We start from the raw sequence: 19,043 nt of genomic DNA on the forward strand, positions 1-19,043 counted from the left end.
TGAGAGGACCTCTTGAATAGCATCCAACTATTTCCTCTTCCCTTGTCATCACACGTGATTCATACAAGTGTTCGGCCATTCTGCGTTTAGGCATAAAATAAAAATAGGTGAAGTATTTTTGTTCCGGATAACATAAATAAATTATTGCATGAGTTTTATCAGAAATCACCTCAAATAAATACACATATGGAATTATTGTGGTAATATCAAAGGTAGTCATGTCCTCATCATCCTCCCCTTTTTGAAAATAAAGCCGTCCTCGGTGCTTCTTAATCTGAAATTTGGCTAACGAAAGAGACAAGGTGTACATGTTGTATATGTATATGGCATCCATTTTTTACTTCCTTTGGTTTTTGCACATATGACACATGTATACATGCGTAAATTTCATATGTTATGAAATATAAAGCCAAAATATTATCACAAGAAGTAGAACGCATGATAATATTGCAACTTGGTTTGCACATATAAGTGAAGCTCTTATTTATATCAAAAGGTTGACAATGCTCATCACTAAACCATCCCAACATTGGTGAAGAAGTTTGAATTGTTTCAGATTTACATGCTACAACAGGCTGAAATGAGTAAACATGCAACATGTCATTTGACACACAATCATCACCAAGATTGGAGGTCATATCGAAATGATTAAACATTGGCACAATTATTTTCAAACATATTTGATCCAAATTTGATTTATTCCCTTCTTCACATGGTTCTTTCTCAGCAATAGTTAATTCAATGGGTGTACTCAAAATTGTTGATATTATAGTTGTTTGATCACACGGCAAAATCAAATCATCAACATAGTTCCCTAAAATAGGTGGTGTGATCAAAGTAATAGGTTGCTCATCACATGGTGCATTCAAATTGTGAAGACATTCATCATACTCATGTGGACGTGGAAGATCAGTACCGTTGTCATCTCCTGTTATGATCAACTCAGTTGATGTAGGCACTCTGGATGGTGATGTGCCACATGGTGAAGGTGATGTAGCCATCACAACAATTGATGTCGATGTCATAGTAAGCCTAGTAGCGGAAGGAACAATCGCATCAACCCTTGGAATAAACACCTTGCACTCTTTCTCCTGGTGGGCAACACGTCGTTTTATTTCCCGTTAAGCTTTGCAAGCAAGACGAAACAAACGATCCATAGGATAACACTTTTCATGAATTAGTATCTCTTGCATATGATGGTTTAATCCTCCCTAAAATCTATCCATAAAATCTTCTTCACTTTCTTCTAATGAGGAATGCAACAAGGCTGTTTGTAAATCATCATAATATTTTGTTACGGTGTCACTACCTTGTTTTAAATGTTGTAACTTTTTAACCATGTCACAAGTATAATAAGAAGGAACAAATGTATGTCTCATGGCAAGTTTTAAATCATCCCAAGTAGTTGGTATATAATCAGGGTGTAACCGATGATATCCACTCCACCAAACTGAAGCATAGCCGGTGAAAGAACCAACCGCGACCGTAACTTTCTTATGTTCAGCAAAATTATGGCAAGCAAATATACCATTTATTTCAAATTCCCATTCAATATATAAAGTAGGTCTAAAATGACCGTTAAATGATGGTATAGAAACATTAACCTGATCATGCACATTTGGATCTCTATGCACCTCTCGTAACGGTTGTTTTGGTGGCACATCTCCCACAATCGAAGAAGCCCATGGGTTGACAACTTGGGATCCTGTCATGACTAGTAGAAAACAACAAAATCCAAAAATATTGTTCCTATGAACTACTGGAAGTGGTGGTGGTGGTGGTGTGTCACAAATCCGTCAGGCCAATCTCAAATTCTTACCAATTCTTACCCAACAGCAGGTGGTGATCGGCAACCGATGTAGTCAAAACTCTCAAAGCTTGGATATAGAGATTAGAAGGTGACATCAAACACACGATGTAGATGTATGTGGAGCTGGGAAGGCTTATAATATATGGTAGCAAAAGATTAGCAATAATCAATTCAGAGATGCAATGTTGAATAAACACTCAACGACGGTACTGTGCTGGTCCTAGGCTAGACCGTACTAGAGACGCGAGCCTAGAACACTAACAGTCATGTCAAAACACAAATAACAGCAATGGATGATATGAAGTAGCTCTGGATAGGAAGATATAAGTGAAGATCACAATGGCAGTAAAGATAGTGATGATAAATGACCCCCACGCAGGATAAACTAAAACTATCTCTAGAACTTCCCTCTTGAAAATATGATGTCAAATTTCTGATATTTTTTCTCAAGAATCCTACCGAGTCAAGATTTCGAATGCAAAAAGAATCACTCAATTCCGAGATTGTATGATGACTCAAAATATTTGGGAACGAACGTGAAAAATATTGACAAACTATGTTCATGACGTTTAGAGGGCAAAAAGTCCTATTTAGAAGACGATTTGTAGGTGATAATAATGAACTAGCTTGATCAAATATTCAGATGAGGCTTGTCGATAGCTCGAAGTTGAGTACTCGCGGAGCCAAAACGGACGTTGTGTAAGGAAAATACACCTGTTTTACTAAACAGTGCAAAAAGATTCTGCCGGGGAATTCGCGTGACGGAGGATGGAAATCAAAGCCATCATCATCACCAGCGTTTCCTCCTTCATGGGAGGACCAATCTTCATCAACATCTTCAGCAGCACCTTCTCATCTCCAAACCTAGTTCATCACGTGTAGTCAATCTTTGTCTCAAAACCTCAGATTGGTATGTGTGGGTTACTAGTTGTGTTGATTACATTTTGTAGTTTATGCTTGTTCAATTACTTGGTGGAACATATTATGTTCAGATCCTTAACTATTATTATTACACATATTGTGACACCCTCATTTTAATCGTACGCTAATCATACACGCAAATGTGTACGATCAAACTCAAGGACTCACGAGAAGATATCACAACACAACTCTAGACACAAATAAAACAATATCAGCTTCATACTACAAGCGAGAGGCCTCGAGGGCTAGAATACGGAAGCTCGATAAACACACGAGTCAGCGGAAGCAACAAATATCTGAGTACAGACATAAAACATGGGGTGCCTTAGAGAAGGCAAACACAAAAGATATAACGATCGAATGAGGCGAGGCCTCCTGCGTGGGAACCTCCTAACTACTCCTGGTCTTCAGCGGCCTTCACGTAGTAGTAGGCACCGTCGGGGTAGCAGTCGTCGTCGGCGGGAACCTCCATCTCCAGGGCTCCATCATCTGGTCGCGGCAACAGATCAATGGGACAAAGGGGGAGCAAAGCAACGGCGAGTACTCATCCAAAGTACTCGCAAGTCTTACATCAGAACAATTCTAAGTATGCATCAGTATCAAAGAAGGGGTGGTGGTTATATGTGGACTGAGTGCAACAATGCGAGAATAGAGAGAGAAGGCCTAGTCCTATCAAAGACTAGCATCTTCAGGGTCTTGCAGCAATAGACGAGAGTAGAACACAGGTAACACAATTAATAGTCATATTGTTGTAGCAATATTAATATGAGGTCACGCCCAGAGATCCTTCCTCGAATCCCTGCGAGGAAGCAATCTTGGGGCAACTAAAATCCAGTTAAGTAACAATTGTAGTTGTATAAGATCAAGGCACAACTCCAAGTCATCCTGTAACCGTGGACACGGCTATTCGAATAGATAAGTTCTTCCCTGCAGGGGTGTACAACATATTCCCCGACGCGCTCGATAACACTCTGACCGGACATACTTTTCTGGGTCCTGCCCGACCTCGAAATATCGACACGTCGCAGCCCAACCTAAGACTCAACAGAGAGGCTAGCCCGCCGGTCTAACTCCTAAGCACAAAGGGTTCATGGGCCCACTTTCCCTCCGCGCTCCTGCACGATTCGTGGGCGGCCGACGTCAGTCCTAGCATACCTTAATCACAAGCGCAATGCATCTCGGGACCACTCGGACGCACGCCGCTCCATTACTGACGTCTGAAGAGCTTCGGCTAATATCGCGACGTCGAGTACCCATAATTCTTCCCACGCACACGGTTAGTGTGTAATAAGGCCTTCCGACCAACCCAGATCAAATACCCAAATCCATTATCATTTTAATTAGGACATCGACACAAACACGGGGGAATCCACGCGCCTAACATCTATTCACCAATGATCCCAGTAACATGGTCGAGTAACTGTGTGGTTGTAACATCGGGGGGAATCCGAGGTATCACCCTCGTTGGATTCCGAACGATGTATCCGTCAAGGTGGGCTTAGAGGAATCACCCTCGGGGGTCCCACACTTGAGGGGTTGCACGACAGAGACATCATCGGGAATGGTGAAAGGGGAATCACCCTCGATAACCACAACCGACTAGCTGTACTACAGAGATATCATGAGGAGTACTTAGCGAGGTGTCACCCTCGGTACCCGATACTATCTCTGTAGCGTCGTACAACTAAGGGGGGGTGTATGTGCTGTATTGGGACTGCCTCGTCGATCAGGGATCGAGATTTGAAAGCAAAGCGGGGCATCTGGACTACGGGGTCAGAAGGGATGACTGCTCCACCTATACTAAGAAGATTTAAAGTACAATACTGAAAGTAGTAGTTCATCAAAAATAGGCTATACATCAGATATGGGAGCTAACCTCAACATCAGCAAAATTCTAATGCAAGCATGAGAGAAAAGGCGATATAGGGATGATCAAGGGGGGTTTGCTTGCCTTGCTGCTCTGCGACAAAGGGCTGGTCGGCAGGGTCGTAGATGTACCCGACAACAGCGTCAGTCTCGGGGTCTACCGGTAAGAAGAGGGGGAAGAAACAATAAATAACAGCAACACATGCAACACGATGCATGACATGGCAAGATGCAAGCTAGACATGAGCTAACGCATGAACATCCATCATAGACGGGTCGGAAGAATATGTGACGATATTTTCCGGGTCTATGGCTACTACGTGTCAGACTCAAAACAATGGAAAAGTTCCATCTTTGCTATGCTAGGGACGCGTGACAGACGAATGGACCGCGTATCCGGGTTCGTCTCGTTTTGCTCATCAACTTTCATGTTGAAAATATTTTGATGTGACTTACGGATTATTTTATATTAATTTTTAGAGTTTTATTAAATAATTAGGAATTAAAAACATATTTAATTAAATTGGTTAAAAGCAATTATGACATCAGCATGATGTCATGCTGACATCAGCAGTTGTCTCGTTAACTCACCACTAGGTCCTACGTGTCATAGACTCAGTTTTTAATTAAGATTAAATAGTAATTAATCAAATTAATTTAGTGGGGGACCCACGTGTCATACTCTAATTATTCTAATTACCTATTTAATTAATTAACTAATTAATTAAATAACATATCTATCTATCTATTTATTTATTTAATAAAAACATATTATATATATATATTTATTTTCATTTTTCTTAATAACGTATGGGGCCTCCCTTTAAGTGGGTGTGGAGGTTTGTCCCCACCGGTAAGTGGCTGGGTGATACGTCTCCAACGTATCTATAATTTTTGATGGTTCCATGCTATTATCTTGTCAACTTTGGATTTTTATATGCATGAATATGGTATTTTATATCTTTTTGGGACTAACCTATTAACTCAGTGCCTAGTGCTAGTTTCTGTTTTTTCCGTGTTTTTGACCTTTTTCAGAGAAGAATATCAAACGGAGTCCAAATGGAATAAAACTTTCGCAATGATTTTTTTGGACCAAAAGAGACCCCCGAAGCTTTGGAAGAAGGCCAGAAGAGCCACGAGGGAGTCACAAGCCCAGGAGGCCCGCCCTAGGTCGGGCCTAGCAGGCTTGTGACCTCCTCGTGGGCCCAACCGACGTAATTCCACCGCCATAAATTCCTATAAATACAGAAACCCCCAAAAAGAAACCTAGATCGGGAGTTCCGCCGTCGCAAGCCTCTGTAGCCACCAAAAACCAATCGGGAGCCCGTTCCGGCACCCTGTCGGAGGGGGAACCCATCTCCGGTGGCCATCTTCATCATCCGGCGATCTCCATGACAAGGAGGGAGTAGTTCTCCCTCGGGGCTGAGGGTATGTACCAGTAGCTATGTGTTTGATCTCTCTCTCTCTCTCGTGTTCTTGAGATGTCATGATCTCGATGTACCGCAGGCTTTGCTACTATAGTTGGATCCTATGATGTTCTTCCCCCTCTCCCTTCTTGTAATGAATTGAGTTTTCCCTTTGGAGTTATCTTATTGGATTGAGTCTTTAAGAACACTTGTTGTATGTCTTGCACGTGTCTATCTGTGGTGACAATGGTATATTCATGTGAGTACTTGATGTATGTTTTGGTGATCAACTTGCGGGTTTCGTGACATTGGAAACCTATGCATATGGGTTGGCACACGTTTTGACTCTCCGGTAGAAACTTTGGGGCACTCTTTGAAGTTCTATGTGTTGGTTGAATAGATGATTCTGAGATTGTGTGATGCATATCGTATAATCATGCCCATGGATACTTGAGGTGACAATGGAGTATCTAGGTGACAGTAGGGTCTTGGTTGATGTGTGTCTTAAGGTGTTATTGTAGTACGAACTCTATGATGGATTGAATGGAAAGAATAGCTTCGTGTTATTTTACTACAGACTCTTGAATAGATCGATCAGAAAGAATAACTCTATGGTGGTTTCGTACCCGACAATAATCTCTTCGTTTGTTCTCCGCTATTAGTTACTTTGGAGTGACTCTTTGTTGCACGTTGAGGGATAGTTATATGATCCAATTATGTTATCATTGTTGAGAGAACTTCACTAGTGAAAGTATGAACCCTAGGCCTTGTTTCCACGCATTGCAATACCGTTCGTTCTCACTTTTATTATTAGTTACCTTGCTGTTTTTGTAGTTTCAAATTACAAAAACCTATATCTACCATCCATATTGCACTTGTATCACCATCTCTTCGCCGAACTAGTGCACCTACACAACTTACCATTGTATTGGGTGTGTTGGGGACACAAGAGACTCTTTGTTATTTGGTTGCAGGGTTGCTTGAGAGAGACCATCTTCATCCTACGCCTCCCATGGATTGATAAACCTTAGGTCACCTACTTGAGGGAAAATTGCTACTGTCCTACAAACCTCTGCACTTGGAGGCCCAACAACGTCTACAAGGAGAATGTTATGTAGTAGACATCAAGCTCTTTTCTGGCACCGTTGCCGGGGAGGTTAGTGCTTGAAGGTATATCTTTAGATCTTGCAATTGAATCTTTTAGTTTCTTGTTTTATCACTAGTCCAGTCTATAAAACAAAACTACAAAAAAATGGAATTAAGGTTGCCTCATATGCTTCATCTTTTCAATGTCTTTCGTGAAAATGATGGAAATGAAAATTGTGCTCAAGTGCTAAAAGAAGAATTACATAGAATGCTTGTAATAAAATATGTGAATGATGAGCATGATTGCAATGTTGTCAGTATGAACTCTTTGAATACCCATGATGCTAACGATATGCAAAGCCACAAGCTTGGGGATGCTATGTTTGATGAAGATGATCTTTTTAGTTCCCCCACTTTGAATGATCAAATTTGTTATGATGAAAGCATGCCCCCTATTTATGATGATTATTGTGATGATACTTATGCTATAAATAAGAGGGATGATAAAACTTGTCATACTCTTGAGTATCCTTTCACTGAACATCACTCTTTTAATGTGGAAACAATTTGTAGTGTTCAAGTCTTTTACGATACTCCCACTACTATTGATGAGAATAAATTTCCTTATGTGGATAGTTGTAAAATTTCTATGCTTGTAGATCATGAAAGGAATGCTTTAGGTGCTGGTTATATTGTTGAATTCATTTATGATGCTACTGAAAATTATTATGAGAGAGGATCATATGCTTCTACATATTGCAATAATATCAAGCTTCCTCTCCATGTGTTGAAACTTTTGAAGTCATGCTTGTTTTATCTTCCTATGCTAGTTGATTATTGCTCCAATAAATTGTTTGATCACAAAATCCCTATGAATAGGAAGTGGGTTAGACTTAAATGTGCTAGTCATATGCTCCATGATGCTTCCATTATGTTTCAATCCTTATCTTTCATGTGAGCATCATTGAAATCATCATGCCTAGCTTGAAAGACATTAAAGAAAAGTGCTTGTTGGGAGACAACCCAATATGTATCATTACTATTTTTGTGTGTTATCATGATTAAGCTACTGTATTAATCATGTTTTATTGCCTTAGTTTCAATAAAGTGCCAAGTAAAGTCTTTATGATTAGTTTGGGTGATAGTTGTTTGATCATGTTGAAAAAGACAGAAACTTTGCGCTCACGAAATCATTTATAATTTCTATCCAGAGAGTGATTTTATGTTGATTCTTTTTGCTTATGATTTATATACAAATTTCCTTAATTTTCATAATTGTTTAAGAATTTTTGGAGGTGCAGAAGTATGGTTAGCATTCAGATCCTTACAGATTGTTCTGTTTTTGACAGATTCTGTTTTCAATGCATAGTTTGCTTGTTTTGGTGTTTCCATAGATTATATTGAGTAATATAAATTGTGGAAATAGTAAGATACAGTAGGAATTGTGTGAAAATAATTATGAGTCTTGTTTTTACAGTACCCAAGTGATTGATTTGCTCGTTATCATACTAACCCATCTCACAAAGTTTCGTTAAGTTTTGTGTTGTGAAGTTTTCAAATTTTGGGTAGAGTTTCGATGGACTATGGAACAAGGAGTGGCAAGAGCCTAAGCTTGGGGATGCCCAAGGCACCCGAAAGACATTATCAAGGACACCAAAGAGCCTAAGCTTGGGGATGCCCCTGGAAGGCATCCCCTCTTTCGTCTTCAATCCATCGGTAACGTTACTTGGAGCTATATTTTTATTCACCACATGATATGTGTTTTGCTTGGAGCGTCGTGTATTATAGGAGTGTTTGCTTTTTGTTTTGTCACCTTCTTCCTTTCTGCACACCTTTTTGAGAGGGACATGCACTCATCGTGAATTTGCTAGAATACTCATTGAGCTTCACTTATATCTTTTGAGTTAGGCAATTTAGCTCGCATGTGCTTCACTTATATCTTTTGAGCTAGATAACTTTGCTCTAAGTGCTTCACCTAGACCTTTTTAGAGCACGGCGGTGTCATATTTTGGAACTCTATGATGGATTGAACGGAAAGAATAGCTTCGTGTTATTTTACTACGGACTCTTGAATAGATCGATCAGAAAGAATAACTTTGTGGTGGTTTCGTACCCGACAATAATCTCTTCGTTTGTTCTCCGCTATTAGTTACTTTGGAGTGACTCTTTGTTGGACGTTGAGGGATAGTTATATGATCCAATTATGTTATCATTGTTGAGAGAACTTCACTAGTGAAAGTATGAACCCTAGGCCTTGTTTCCACGCATTGCAATACCATTCGTGCTCATTTTTATTATTAGTTACCTTGCTATTTTTGTAGTTTCAGATTACAAAAACCTATATCTACCATCCATATTGCACTTGTATCACCATCTCTTCACCGAACTAGTGCACCTACACAACTTACCATTGTATTGGGTGTGTTGGGGACACAAGAGACTCTTTGTTATTTGGTTGCAGGGTTGCTTGAGAGAGACCATCTTCATCCTACGCCTCCCGTGGATTGATAAACCTTAGGTCACCTACTTGAGGGAAAATTGCTAATGTCCTACAAACCTGTGCACTTGGCGGCCCAACAAATTCTACAAGGAGAAGGTTGCGTAGTAGACATCACTGGGCGACACCACAATTTACACACACACATAATTGCATCCATACATAACATATTTTCTTTTCTTTCATACATGCATATATATGCAATACATACAACATCTAATACATACATTTTCTTTTTTATTCTCTAACAGACATCTCTCTTCTAACTCTCTCATCTTTGTGCTCATCCCTCAACACAGAGAAAACAGACAACTTCATCTACACCTACATGATCCTAACAACGTCGGAACGGAGTGGCGATTGCCGGAATGGAACCGTGACGGCGCAAGGAAGGAGACGGTGGGAGGAGCCCGAAAAAGGGCTCACCGGCATTGACGGGAAGGCCCGGTGAAGCCGGAGTTCTCGGGAAGGGTCAGAGGAGACGGTGTCGGATCCGGCGTGGAGGAGGACGAGGTGGTGGAGGTGACGGTCCCGGCGAGGTTTGGTGACGATGGGGCCGGTGAGGGTCGTCGGAGGGCCGGCCGGCGAGGAAGAGGCCTCCGTGCTCGATCCCTCCTGGATCAAGCTGGAGGGAGGGAGAGAGGGACCGGCGTGGTGAGCGCACGGGAGGGAGAGGGGCGTCGGCCGACGGGGTCGAGCGGGGCGTGCGGTGGGGAGTTTCGGTCGGTGGGGGAAAAGGGTCGGCGCACCGGTGTAAGGGGGCGACCTGGCGTGGGGGAGGGAGGCCGACGGGATGGGGCGGTTTCCAGGGGAGGGAGCGTGAGGAGTGAGGGAGACGGGGAGAGATGGGATTGAGCGGGCGCTGGGTTGGTGCGGTCGCTGAATCTGGTGAGGGGAGAGGGGCGCGAGCGCCACGGGGGGTAGGTGGGGTGCGGGGCTCTCGCTCGTGGAGAGCGGTAGGTGGGGGTTGTGGGATCGAGATAGGGAGCTAGGGGGTGGCGCTGACGAGGGGATTCCCTGGCGGCGCACGGGAGGAGTGGGAGGGGAGGTGCTAGGGTTTGCCTGGTGGGGGGGGGCTTTATACGCCCACCCACTAGGTGGGCCGAATGGTGATGGCCGACTGGGCCAATTTTGGCCGAGTTGGGCCACGGACTTTTTCTTCTTTTTTTGTTTCCTTTTCTTTTATTATTTATGTTATTCTTTTTTATATTCTTTCATTATTATTATTATTTTAAATACTTCCTTTATTTACTATATCCTTTTATTATTTAATTATATTTACTTTGTTTCCTTTATTTATTTTACATAAAGCTTCTCTTTTAAATATATAGGGATTACCAATAATTTAAAAAGTGCCCGATTCACATTTATAATTCGTCAGGTAATTTTTATAACTCCCCTGACATTTTTATTTTAACAACCGAAACCTTTGCTCGTTCGGCTTTATCTTTAAGTTTCGAATTTTGATTCGGTTTCAACTAACACGAGATCATTGATATAATTCACGGTGACGTGGCATCATTAGCGCGGGATCACTGTCGCTTAATTACATGCATTACTGTAGGAAAAGCTGAGGATGTCACAATTCTCCCCTACTAATAAGAATTCTCGTCCCGAGAATTAAGAGGTAGAAGGAAAGAGCTCGGGGTATTCATCACGAAGATGATCCTCGCGTTCCCAAGTGGCTTCATCTTCGGAATGATTTGACCACTTCACTTTAAGGAACTTAGTGACTTTGCGACGAGTCTTACGTTCAACTTGGTCGAGAATGCGGACCGGATGCTCTTTATAAGAGAGGTCTTGTTGCAGCTCAAGCATATCACGATCCACTGCTCGAATAGGATCCTTGAAGCAGCGACGGAGCTGAGAAACATGGAAGACATCGTGAAGCTGAGAAAGGTTCGCCGACAGTTCCAATTGATAAGCCACTCTTCCACGCCTTTTGAGAATAGTGAAATGACCAATATAGAGAGGAGATAACTTGCCCTTGATCCCGAAACGGTGTGCACCTCTTATTGGTGTGACACGAAGGCAAGCATTTTCGCCAGGTTGATAGACCATATCTTGATGATGACGGTCATACTGACTCTTCTGACGAGACTGAGCAGCCTTCAGATTCTCATGAATAATGCGGACTAGATCTTCGACATTTTGTATAATATCCGGACTGAAGAGTGATCGGTCCATTGAACGGTGGCTCTGGAATTCCATACGAAGCCAAGTGTAAGGATACTTTAGAGTAAAAAATGTACAGGAGAGTCAGGTTTCAATCCTGTGGAACTTTGGGTTATGGGTCCACCATGTGGGCCGAGAGTAGGTAGTGGGGTGACATCTTGTACGGTATTGGTAGCAAGACATGTCAGAGGATAACCTGTCAGTTATGTTGGCAACAACGTCTGTACCAAGGGCGGGGAACGAATAGAACCATTTTCCTGCTCGCTGAAATGAGGCGGACCAATAGGCAAGGTTCTCGTCCACCGGCGGCTACCGTAATCTTATCCACAATAGTAACAGGGTCTTACTGACAGAGTTGTATACCGATGTATCACCTAAGCAGGGAATTAACACTGCTTAGATAAGTTATGCCACAAGAAAAGTCAAACAGACCAATAGGAAGGAAAATGTGTTCACGCACACAGGTATTAAAGTGTACCATTCCTGAGGAAAAGATAGAGTATGGTATACATGATAGGTCATCAAGTACATAACCTTTTAGATAAAGAGGCAAGAAGAATCATGATGTTTACCCGTACCATACGGTTTGAATAATTGATCAAGACAATTTAGCATTGCGCTTCCAATGTTCCTGTTGAAATTTGAAGTACCACATCCGTGCTTCGAGGTAGCATCGACATGGTCATCAGATAAAGGTTGGACTTTGGGTACACAAAGAATTCATCAAAACAACTTATAAGATAAGCCATATAGTTTCCGCATGGAAGATGGAGAATCTTAAATATGGAAGAATCTATAACAATAGGTCCTTCGGCCCGGTGTGTTGGAAAGACAGCACCGTACTGATTTACCTAATGACCAAAGTTATAATTATTGGAAAATGTTCCAACCATCATATCTGCTCGAGGTTCAGATCTGATTGGTGTCGGGACACCTCAGACTCAAGATGCGTGAGAAGAAAGATGAAGATGCAAGATTCTCGGGATATGAACTACACAAGCAATTCTTGAATCATGAGTTCAATTGTAAGACACATGAATACCATGTCAAGACATTCGTGTCCACGTGGAATTCTTATGTCAAAATGCGACCGAGTTCTCATTTGGGGACCATCATCGAGGGTAACAAAGTTCCATGTGTAAGTCTGGATTAGCTCTTATGAAGGAACTTCTTTTCCCTTGATCAAATCAGTCAGTGGCCTGGCGTGCTAAGAGAAATTATATGAAGTGAAGATAACAAATCTTCAAAACATATAACACTTCGCACATGCGTGAATAATTTGGTATTTCCCGAGAGGGAGCGAGACAAAACTTACACATATTCACGACAGAAAGAGTGCACGTGAACTTTGGGAAAATACACTTCCTATATCAAACATATCCTTCATGAGTTAGGCACAAATACAGTGCTTTCAAAAGCTTCATCACGAACCATGGAGAACTTGAGGGTGCGGCCGATGGGCTCAGCAACAATCCCTCAGGATATTGACACGAATGAATTTCCAAAATTATAATATCATGGAGATAGCATTTGTCAAAACAAATGGTATAATGCCGTATGCTCGAGGGAACAACAACAATTAAACATTGGTCAAAGGGTGCACTCGGAAATACGGATTGAGTAGCACAACCAATGCTAAAATGATGAGTCAACACCCAACATACCAAGGATGAAACAGTCAGCTGTTAACCTCAAGGAGATAGGGTTGACAGAAGTATTGGAATCACACATCAGAGTTCACTTGTTGGTATTCCGGTCTGAAACAACACGGGACCAAGAAATGACTCGTGATGGCGAGAAGTATTACTATATCAAGATTTTTTAAGACGTGTGTGATCCTCACGACACTCTTGACATAAAAGATGGTAATACTCCAATGTAGAAGATAACATAAGCTGAATTAGCAAGGAACTCAAAGGACAACACAAAACATGAACATGTTTGTGTTGGAGGGAAGGCAAAAAGTTTGCCGATGAAAACACAAACCATCGAGGGGCAAGGATGGTATTTTCTCATCATGCATTCAATTGATACCCTGCAAGATCTCAGAATGTTGATGATGATCACGACACATTTGTCGAGAAGCTTCACGAAGATGTAATCAATCAGCGACGACATCAAGCAAGGGAATGGTGAAGCTAAAGGTTGACGGAAACACAGTTAAGACTGCTAGCTCAGAATCAAAATTGCCTTTCAAAACAACCAATATGATGTCGAAAAGCTCGATCTGAGCTTAACGCACAGTTGGAAATGTGCTCCAGAGATGGAGGACACAGATAGCATGGTCAAGCTCCAACATGATAATGATGATGTAGCTTAACAGCTTGGAATGACATGATCGAGTACAAACTCGTAAGCAAAGGAGATTACTAAAAGTTGTTGGATCGCAATACGTACTCGATTCAGCTATCGGCATCCTTGAGTGTCCAATAACTCAAAACACGAGGAAATCTGGAATTAATGGGAATATCATAGTTGATGAGGAGATCACAAGAAGTTATGTAGCTCCATGATATTCTCGAGCTACACGGGACAATACTCGGAGATAGATCAACATTAAGGCTTGGACCTATGTATTGATCTGAAGAAGACAAGTACCTTAACTCGTCTGAGAATGAAATCAAGGTAGGACAACATAGACGGAACCACAATTGCAAAGGACAAGATCACAGATGCTAGATTTAAACCACAGAATGAATGATTATTGATACGAGAAGCTTCTATGATAGGATCAACGTCATTTCCATGGGCATGAACACAAAGTTCAAGGTCGACACCCACTTCATCAATGCATCACCTGCCATATACCCCTCGCCTTTGATCAGGTTGTAGCTTGGAAAGATTATCTGGCAAAACACCAGAAGAGTAAGACTCGTGAAAACTCTTTGGGTCATATTGATTTAGGAAGGCATAGGTTCAACCCATCGGGGCATCTTAGGAACATCTACCATACACTCCAAGAGTAATTAACACATGCTTGAAGGGCATGGCTGACAAAGCGTAGGGTACAACTTATCAGGGGGAGAAGACATAATTTACCAATGGCATCATGTGTCACGGGAAGCAATCACAAGAATTTGCGAAAGCAAAGGATGCCTTCGGATAATAACCCAGCAATGGGTCTGACGATCCATAAGGACCTCATGTGTGTATTGGTACTCAATCAGAGGGAGATAGGATGCAATGCATCGGGTTATAGAACATATGAAAAATATTGATACTTAAATACCAAGGGAATTTATGATTTCCAGATTGGTGTATTAGATTCAGATGCTCCGATCAAATACAAGTAAGCTGAATGGACTTAGATGGACAATCAATCAAGGTTGATTTGTCGAGAACCAGCTCTGTCTCGAAGGACGTCTGAGCCGGAAAGATACTTTATGAGTATCAACAGATGATTGTGTGCATTCACACAAAGGTGGAATCAATAAGATCACTGGAAATTCACAAAGGAATTTAATGAATGCGGCTAGACATATGGATTTATCCATAATGCAAGCAGGTGAGAAAGGTCATGAACAATAGGTTACTCAGTGTCCCGAAAGATCGAATAGCAATTCGAAGAACTTTTGAAACCCATGACAACTGATGATGGACGAATCCTTGATAAGATAATTCGTTGCCTCTCGTAAAACAAGAGCAATTTAAAAAAAAAGTATGGATGACATTTGTATGACGTCATCCATAAGGGTTGACGGAGGAAGGGAAATCGCAAGAGCGATGGCCACAAGTTCTCGAGAGAAACATCGGAGAGTATCATCGGAGTTCTCTGACGGATCAAGCCATCGTCTGGAATACGGGGCTCTCCGAGAGGAAGTATTTACAAGAACCTAAAGTTAGAGTTAGCAAAATCTTTAACCCGAAAGAGAAGAGAGAGTAGAGCCGAGAGTATAGAAAAGGAGTAAAAGATACTAATACCACCCAATTGAGATGTGGGCCCGTAAGGCACAACATCAGGGTTAGTAAAGTTTTTCAAAAACTAGACTCAACTTCGACCAAGGAGTTGGAAAGGGGGCTACCTACAGGTACTCGGCTCTGATACCAACTTGTGACGCCCTCATTTTAATCATACGCTAATCATACACGCAAATGCGTACGATCAAACTCAAGGACTCACGAGAAGATATCACAACACAACTCTAGACACAAATAAAACAATATCAGCTTCATATTACAAGCAAGGGGCCTCGAGGGCTAGAATACGGAAGCTCGATAAACACACGAGTCAGCGGAAACAACAAATATCTGAGTACAGACATAAAACATGGGGTGCCTTAGAGAAGGCTAACACAAAAGATACAACGATCGAGCAAGGCGAGGCCTCCTGCCTGGGAACCTCCTAACTACTCCTGGTCTTCAGCGGCCTCCACGTAGTAGTAGGCACCGTCGGGTAGCAGTCATCGTTGGCGGGAACCTCCATCTCCAGGGCTTCATTATCTGGTCCCAGCAACGGATCAAGGGGACAAAGGGTGAACAAAGCAACGGTGAATACTCATCCAAAGTACTCGCAAGTCTTACATCAGTACTATTCTAAGTATGCATCAATATCAAATAAGGGGGGTGGTTATATGTGGACTGACTGTAGCAATGCGAGAATAGAGAGAGAATGCCTAGTCCTATCGAAGACTAGCATCTTCAGGGTCTTGCAGCAATAGACGAGAGTAAAAGAGGGGTAACAAAATTAATAGTCATATTGTTGTAGCAATATTAATATGAGGTCACGCCAGAGATCCTTCCTCGACTCCCTGCGAGGAAGCAATCCCGGGGCAACTAAAATCCAATTAAGTAACAGTTGTAGTTGTATAAGATCACGGCAGAACTCCAAGTCGTCCTGTAACCATGGACACGACTATTCGAATAGATAAGTTCTTCCCTGCAGGGGTGTACAACATATTCCCCGACGCGCTCGATAACACTCTGGCCGGACATACTTTTCTGGGTCCTGCCCGGCCTCGGAATATCAACACGTCGCAGCCCCACCTAAGACTCAACAGAGAGGCCAGCCCGCCGGTCTAACCCCTAAGCACAAAGGGTTTGTGGGCCCACTTGCCCTCCGTGCTCCTGCATGATGCGTGGGCGGCCGAGGTCAGTCCTAGCATCCCTTAATCACAAGCGCGATGCATCTCGGGACCACTCGGACGCGCACCGCTCCATTGCTGACGTCTGAAGAGCTTTAGCTGATACCGCGATGTCGAGTACCCATAATTCTTCCCACGCAGACGGTTAGTGCGTAATAAGGCCTTCCGACCAAACCAGATCAAATACCCAAATCCATTATCATTTTAATTAGGTCATCGACACAAACATGCGGGAATCCACCCGCCTAACATCTATTCACCAATGATCCCAACAACATGGTCGAGTAACTGTGTGGTTGTAACATCGGGGGGAATCCAAGGTATCACCCTCGTTGGATTCCGAACAATGTATCCGTCAAGGTGGGCTTAGAGGAATCACCCTCGGGGGTCCCACACTTGAGGGGTTGCACGACAGAGACATTGTCGGGAATGGTGAAAGAGGAATCACCCACAATAACCACGACCGACTAGCTGTACTACAGAGATATCATTAGGAGTACTTAGCGAGGTGTCACCCTCGGTACCCGATAGTATCTCTGTAGTGTCGTACAACTAAGGGGGGTGTATGTGCTATGTCGAGACTGGCTCGTCGATCAGGGATCGAGATTTGAAAGCAAAGCGAGGCATCTAGACTACGGGGTCATAAGGGATGACTGCTCCACCTATACTAAGCAGATTTAAAGTACAGTACTGAAAGTAGCAGCTCATCAAAAATAGGCTATGTATCAGATATGAGAGCTAACTACAACAGTAGCAAAATTCTAATGCAAGCATGAGGAAGAAAGAAAATGCGATATATGGATGATCAAGGGGGGTTTGCTTGCCTTGCTGCTCTGCGGCAAAGGGCTGGTCGCCAGGGTCATAGATGTACCCGACAACAGCGTCAGTCTTGGGGTCTACTGGTAAGAAGAGGGGGAAGAAACAATAAATAACAGCAGCAGATGCGACAGGACGCATGACATGGCAAGATGCAGGCTAGACATGAGCTAACGCAGGAACGTCCGTCATAGACGGGTCGGAAGAATATCTGACGATATTTTCCGGGTCTCTCGCTACTACCGGTCAGACTGAAAACGATGGAAAAGTTCCATGCTTGCTATGCTAGGGACGCGTGAGAGACGGATGGACATTGTATCCGGGTTCATCTCGTTCTGCTGATCAACTTTCATGTTGAAAATATTTTGATCTGACTTACGGATTATTTTATATTAACTTTTAAAGTTTTATTCAATTATTAGGAATTAAAAACATATTTAATTAAATTTGTTAAAAGTAATTATGACATCATCATGATGTCATGCTCACATCAGCAGTTGACTGGTTAATTGACCAGTGGGTCCTACGTGTCATAGACTTAGTTTTTAATTAAGATTAAATAGTAATTAATCAGATTAATTTAGTGGGGGACCCACGTGTCATACTCTAATTATTCTAATTACCTATTTAATTAATTAACTAATTAATTAAATAATATATCTATTTATTTATTTAATAAAAACATATTTTTATTTTTATATTTATATTTTCATTTTTCTTAATAACGTGTGGGGCCTCCCTCTAAGTGGGTGTGGAGGTTTGGCCACACCACAATTTACACACACACATAATTGCATCCATACATAACATAACGTATTTTCTTTTCTTTCATACATGCATATATACGCAATACATACAAAATACATACGACATGTAATACATACATTTTCTGTTTTATTCTCTAACACACATATCTCTGCTAACTCTCTCATCTGTGTGCTCATCTCCCAATAGAGAGAAAACAAACAACTTCATCTATACCAGCACGATCCTAACGACGTCGGAACGGAGCGGCGATTGCCGGAACGGAACCGTGACGATGCAAGGAAGGTGATGGTGGGAGGAGCCCGAAAAAGGGCTCACTGGCGTTGACGGGAAGGCCCAGTGAAGCCGGAGTTCTCGGGGAGCGACGGAGGAGACTCCATCAGATCCGGCGTGGAGGAGGACGAGGTGGTGGCGGTGACGGTCCCGGTGAGGTTGGTGACGATGGGGCCGGTGAGTGTCGCCGGAGGGCCGGCCGACGAGGAAGAGGACTCCCTGCTCGATCCCTCCTGGATCGAGCGGGAGGGAGTGATAGAGGGACCGGTGGGGTGAGCGCACGGGAGGGAGAGGGGAGTCGGCCGACGGGGTCGAGCGGGGCATGCGGAGGGGAGTTGCGGTCGGTG

The sequence above is a fragment of the Hordeum vulgare genome, chromosome 1H, assembly GCF_904849725.1.
Source record: "Hordeum vulgare subsp. vulgare chromosome 1H, MorexV3_pseudomolecules_assembly, whole genome shotgun sequence".
Lineage (NCBI taxonomy): Eukaryota > Viridiplantae > Streptophyta > Magnoliopsida > Poales > Poaceae > Hordeum > Hordeum vulgare.